The following is a 6,884-nucleotide window of genomic DNA, read 5'->3' as shown; positions in this document are numbered from 1 at the left end:
ACCTATAAAATTCAATTTGCTAATGACTGTAAGTCAAGCATCAAACATCAAACATCAAAGGATATTGAATCCTCCTATGTAAGAAGTTATAAATAAAGATATTATAGAGTGGGTTGATGAGGGCGTCGTTTATCTGATAGAGAATAGCAAATAGGTCAGTCCCATATAATGCGTGCCTAAAAAAGGAGGGATCACGGTGATTCTTAATTAAAAGAACGAACTTATTCCAATGATGACAATCACGGGATGGAGGGTTTGTATGAATTATCACAAATAAAATTCTTGGATTGAAAAGGATTATTTTCCTATTGCATGGAATAAATATTAGGCCGATTAGCAGGAAGAGGTTGGTATTGTTTCCTTGAAACTCAAGGTACAATCAAATTTCCATCACACTTAAGAATTAGGAGAAAACTACTTTCATATGTACTTACACATGACACGTTCAAGTTCAAACAAATGTCATTTGACCTATGTAATTCTCCTACCATCTTTCAAATATGTATACCCTCGATATTCTTGGATATGGTTGAAGAAACTATTAAAGTGTTTGTAGATTAATTTTTGGTGGTGGATGAAACTTTTGAGATGTGTCTCGGTCATTTGGGTAAAGGTTTAGAAAGTTGTATTGAAATAAATCTTGTGTTAAATTGGAAAAAGTGTCATTTTATGGTGAAATAAGGAATCATCCTTGGGCACAAAATTTTGGGAAAGGGATCTAAGTGGATCAAGTCAAAGTGGAAGTTAATGCAAAACTATCCCTCCTATTTTGGTGATTGGTGTCCATAGTTTCTTAGGTCATTGAGAATTCTATCATCATTTTATTAAAGACTTTCCAAAAATTACTTTTCCTCTTTGCAAGGTGCTTGAGAAGTAGAGTGTTTTTGAATTCGATGAGTCTTGCTTTAAGGCTTTTTCATGCCTCAAAGATAAAAAATTTTCAACCCCTATCATTGATTCACCGGATGACTATTTCCATTTGAGTTAATGTGACACTAGTGGTGTAGTCCTTGGTGTTGTTCTTGGTCAAAGGAGGGAGAAATTATTTCATCGCATGTATTATAAAAGTAAAATATTTTATATAGCTCATAAAAATTTTAGTGACAGAGCAAGATCTATTGGCTATGGTGTATGCGTTTGAAAATTTTTGGGCATATTTTTTGGATAACAAAGTTATAATTCACACTAACAATGAGTTATTCGGTAATTAATGGTCAAACAAATAGAAAATATAAGATTGATAATGTTATGCCCCGCACTTTTGTACTTCGAAAAGCTTTCTTAAACTTCTTAAAGGTTGCCATGTGACCAAGATTACCTATAATGTTATCAAATAACTCTAAGGAAGGGAGAATGTGATACGCCATAAGTAGGAAGATTGGAGATAGGGTTATAAGGATTTGAAACAAGTTGGGGGCCAAAATAACAAGTCATGGCACAGGACTTACTTGCGTAAGCTACCAACTTTGATGTCATATGTATTTAAGCTACTAGAGTACATGTTGAGCTTACGTAGCAAGGATTACATAGGTTCTTAAAGTGAGATGAAATTACGAACCCACAAAAGAGACGGAAGGAGACGTAACATCTACTTGGAAGCAAGTAGGTGATGCATGTACTTGGACCAAGTAGGTGACTCACCTACTTGGGTGGACCCCATGCTGCCAAGTGGCAGCCAAGGATTGGAGGCATGTCGTGAGGTGGCGCCCTAGGGAGCTGCCACGTGTCATTCCTAGGGGGATGCCATGTGTCACCTCTTAAGGAGGTGTATATATTCACATTATTCTAAAATATAATTCATTTTCAGCATGTTTATCCTTAGAAAAAGAAGAGAAAAACGTTGAGGAACAAGAGAGGGCAGCCACGGATTTGGCCAATTTGAGGTAAGCCTCCGACCTTCGTTCCGTGAATTAATTATCTAGGGTATACCATGATGAAATGAAGGTGTTATTAATGTAAATTTATGGTTTGGAGAAGCACCAAAAGGATACAAACAGTCCACTAAAGTTTCAGCACGTTAAGGAACTTTCGAAGCCAATTTTCAGCAAGTTTGGGAAGCCATTTGTTAAGGTATGGATTGATTCTCTTTTCCCATATTTTTTAAAGGTTTAAGAATTTTATGGGTGTGTAAACATGATTTGGATACGTGAAAATATGGACGTTATGGCTGAAGGAAGTTGCAGGTCATGTAGGGACTGTTTTGACGTATTCTAGTAGCTTAAAATGTAACTAGTATCGTTGTTATTGTAGTATCGTATTGGGAATTTTTTTGTAGTGTTGTATGGATGGAAACATTTCTAAACATGGGTATAACATCTTCTGGTTGAATCCACATGACACCCCATTTTGTGTGGTTAAGATTTTACGAAATAAAGATTGAAAACCGTATTTTGAAGTCGTAGTTTTGAGCAGGCTATTTGGGACTTGTTTGGTGTGATGTTGAGTGGGTATAATTGTTTATTGGCTGCTGTTTGTTGTTGTTTGTTGGCTTTAATAATTTAAAATGTAATTGGAAGTTCAGATAGGGAAAGTTATAGAGGAGATGCTGCCCAAATTCCGTTAACTTCTTAACTAACTAATAGACTAGTCTCGACTAGTCAAGAAAGGCAAATAAGGAATTGATTCCTATGGGTGCTTAGTTGTGGATTTAGAAGCTGGAAAGTTAAAGGCTATTAATATTGGTATTACCTTCATGTTAAATAGGTCTAGAGGATGACGAGACAAGCCGGGTTAAAAGCAATCGATAAGAAGTATGTAAAGCTTATCTCTTCCTTTATTTTGGCATGTCTTTAATTTAAGTAATGAATGATATGAGCTTGAGGGTAAATATACTCATAAATGAAAAGCATAATTCACGTTTCTTACTTACTTCTTGATGAAAACACTTTTACAGTAATTGAACAAGGGCTTCTCAAGCCTTCCATACGTTAGGAAGTGATGAGTATGTAAAGCTATCCTTCCTTTCTCTTGGTGTGTCTTAGTCGTAAGTATGATGTGTATATGAAATGTGGGGAAATATTTACTCATAAAGCTCCGAATATGATTCATAATTATTATGCACTGCTTGATATGAAAACTCCTACAATATTTGAGTAGTTGCCTTGCAGGTCTTCTACATGTTGAAAAGCAGTATGTAAAGCCTATCTCCTTCTTTTCTCTTTGTATGTCTTAGCCATAAGTGGTTTGTATATGAAATATGGTGATAATACAATTCATAAAACTCCAGGAATGACACGTAATTCGTACCCACTTCTTGGTATTAGAATTCCTGTAATAGTTGAGTTATTACATTTTAAGGCTTTTCTATGATGAAGGGTAATATACGTAAAGCCTATCTCTCCATTCTTTTGGAATGTCTTAAATGTAAGTGAATTTATATGTGATATGAGTTTGGAGGGAGTTCCATTCATAAGTTTTGGACATAGCTCATGACACGTGTTCGCTCCTGAATGCTAAAAGTCCTAAAGTAGTTGAACTACTGCCCTCGAGCCTTCTATATGTTGAGTAGTGAATGAGTATGTAAGATCCTATTTCTAAGACTCTGTGATGATAAATGTCTCTAATTGCATAAGTTGTGTAGCATTACCTTGATGCAAGTCTATGATTCCTAAGACTCCGTTTGATATGGCCCCTGATGGCACTTAGAGGATGCTTGAGATGATAATCATTTTGATCCTCAAATGATAGTTCATGATGATTATTAGACCTAGTCTTAGATGATGAGCTAATTGCATATGGTGACTCACTACTCTACTCATGCATGCTGTTAATATATCTTCCACCAAGTCCCATGAAGGGCTGGGTATGACCGAGTCCCATAAAGGCCGGGTACCATATACGATGGTATAATTATTCACCGAGTCCCCTGAGGGGCCGGGTATGATTGAGTCCCCTGAGGGGCCGAGTATAAATGAGTCCAATAAAGGGACGGGTACGATATATGATGATATGAGCATTCACCGAGTCCCATAAAGGGTCGGGCATGACCGAGTCCCATAAATGGTCGGGTACGATATATGATGGTATGATTATTATGATAATATGATTGTTTACCGAGTCCCTCACTAGATAGCGGGTACGACGCATATATGCATATGATGACCTAATGAAACATTTGTGACACCAAGTCTCATGATGGGCCGGATATAGTATATTTGTACGCTAAATATACACTACTCTCTTCATTGAATCCCTCACTAAAGGGCCGGATACAGTATATAGGCATGCATATGAAAACATGATGATATATTTGTAACATATGAGATGATGCCATATACGATGGTATGATACCATATATGATGATATGATAACATCGAGTCCAACAATGGGCCGGGTACGGTATGAAAGGATGACATACATGCCCTCATTTTATAAGATGTAGGTGCAGTGATTTACTAAATGTTATACTTATTTCCTGTACCCCTAATTCTATTGTAATCTCACTTATACTGTGCTATGTTTTATATACTCAGTACATGTATCGTACTGACCCTCTTTCTTTGGGAGGGGGAGGGGGGCTGTGTTCCATGCTCATAGGTACAAATGTTCATTTTGGAGATCCGCCAGCTTAGGATTTCCGCTCAGCTATGTTGGAAGTGCTCCACTATTCCAGAGCCTAACTTTTGATGCTAGTCATTCGATGTACATATTCATTTATTCAAGGGTACGGCTGGGGCCTTGTCCTACCATATGATACAGTTAATACTCGTAGAGGTCTGTAGACATATGTATATGAGTTGTTTGTGAGTTTGTTCAGTTGTAAATATTTTTATGTGATGGCAGCCTTGTTGGCTTGCATTCCCTTTCATGATATGATATAAATAAAAGAGGCTATACGTACATGAAAATATTATTACCCACTGGGGTTCTCGTGTGTATAGTTCTTATATTTGACAGTTAGGTATATGGGAATCCAGGTCGGACCCCAGTCGCAGCCTACGGGATTGGGTCATGACAGAAGTTGTATCAAAGTAGTTCATCCTTAGTGTGTCTACATACCGTGTCTATTAGAGTCTTGTCTATTGGTGTGTTGTGCACCACATCTATAGATAGGAGGCTACATGACATCTAGGATGTACTTTCTTTCAGATATAAGATTGTGCGATAGAGCTGAGTCATAGAGGGTGAACTTCCTCATACTAACCTGTGATTTTAGCAGGAGGACAACTTCGATAGAAGAAAGTAACTAATGATATTGGAAGTTACGAAGCACGCAGGCAAGTAAAGGCACGAAGGTGATACGTCAGGTATGGTGTGGAAATATGATTGACATATAAAGTTGGAAAGTGAATGGAAAAGTATACAGGAAAGTGCAACAGGTGCAGTTCTAGTGGACATACGAGGTTAGTCCATGTTCATACTATTAATTGTGGGCGTCCCATGTGGCTGCGATATGATATGATATAAATATATATATTGGCCCTGTGAGGCATTATTGGCATTTTCTGCTTGCAGGTGTTGAGATAGGGAGAAACACAAAGGAAACTCTGTCCAAATTTTCCTAGAAATAAAAGGAGAATGAGATACAGGGTTGTAGTATGCCTTGTCCATAATAAGAATGAGCTTTGAATAAACTACGAGTATGACTGACCTCAAGAAATAAGTTAATTACTGAAGTAATAGTAATGGTAACGAGGAGGTCAATATTGGTATGAGAAAACTTAAGAGTAAGTAAAGGAAGTGAAACAAGTATAACAAAATAGACTGCAGTTGCATGTCAGTACAATGAAATGTATGGAGCAGAGTAAGCCAAAAGTAGGAAAGGCTATGACTAAAATGGAACACACTTCGTATAAATTGTACAAGAATAGTTATACAACCTAAGAATGTTGGTACGTTAAGGGTGAGATCAAGTGGTTACTTGATAAAAATAATAAGAATTCAATAACAACAGGGTGATTGCAATATTTCGGATACACCAAAGAGAAGGATAAGATGGCTTGAGGCAAGACTATTGAGACATGACTAGTATTGAGGGAAAAAGCCATAGTGAGCCCTGACATCAACCGAAGGAGGTAAGAGATAATATAGAGCCTGCATGAAGACTAGTGGGGAAATGTTAAGGCATTTGCTAGGCTGATCTAAGTACCTACTAAGGTTCGTGTAAAGATTGCAATATGATATAGGGAAAGAGAACTATAAAAAAGAGCTGAGTAAAGACACAGTGGAATATGCCTAGAGTGTTGCAAGTTGGGGTAAGAGAAATTATATGATAACGTAAACAAAATTGGGCATCAGAAGCCTAGTAGCCTATTACAAGAAATGGAAATCCCGACATGGAAATGAAAAATAGTTAATATGGATTATAGTACAGGCTGACCTCACAATCTACAGAAGCATGAGTTCAGATGGGTTATGGTAGATAGGCTGACAAAATCAACCCATTTTCTTCCAGTTATAAAGACATATTCAGCTAAGGGTTATGCAAGATGATATATTAAGGAAACAATAAGATTTCACGAAGTTCCCACATCTATTATCTCAGACTGGGAAGTTCAATTTACAGCTAACCACTGGAGATCCTTCCGGAGGGATTGGGAACACAGGTTCCCTATGTCTATAGGAGGTTTAAACTACTAGATTAGTTGAGTTGATGAATAAAAGGACTATGGATGACAACGTTTATGAAGAATTCCTAAAGTCCTTGCAAGAACTTATGAGACTAGTTAACATTCATCCTGACGAATGTTCTAAAGGGGGAAGGATGTTATTCCCTGCACTTTTGTACTTCAAAAAGCTTTCTTAAACTTCTTAAAGGTTGCCACGTGACCAAAATTACCTATAATATTATCAAATAACTCTAAGGAGGGGAGGATGTGATGCGCCATAAGTGGGAAGGTTGGAGATAGGGTTATAAGGATTTAAAATAAGTTGGAGGCCAAAAT

Source organism: Solanum dulcamara, chromosome 6 (assembly GCF_947179165.1).
Source record: "Solanum dulcamara chromosome 6, daSolDulc1.2, whole genome shotgun sequence".
Taxonomy (NCBI): Eukaryota; Viridiplantae; Streptophyta; class Magnoliopsida; order Solanales; family Solanaceae; genus Solanum; species Solanum dulcamara.
The sequence above is the reverse complement of the archived record's forward strand: the minus strand, read 5'-3'. Positions refer to the sequence as shown.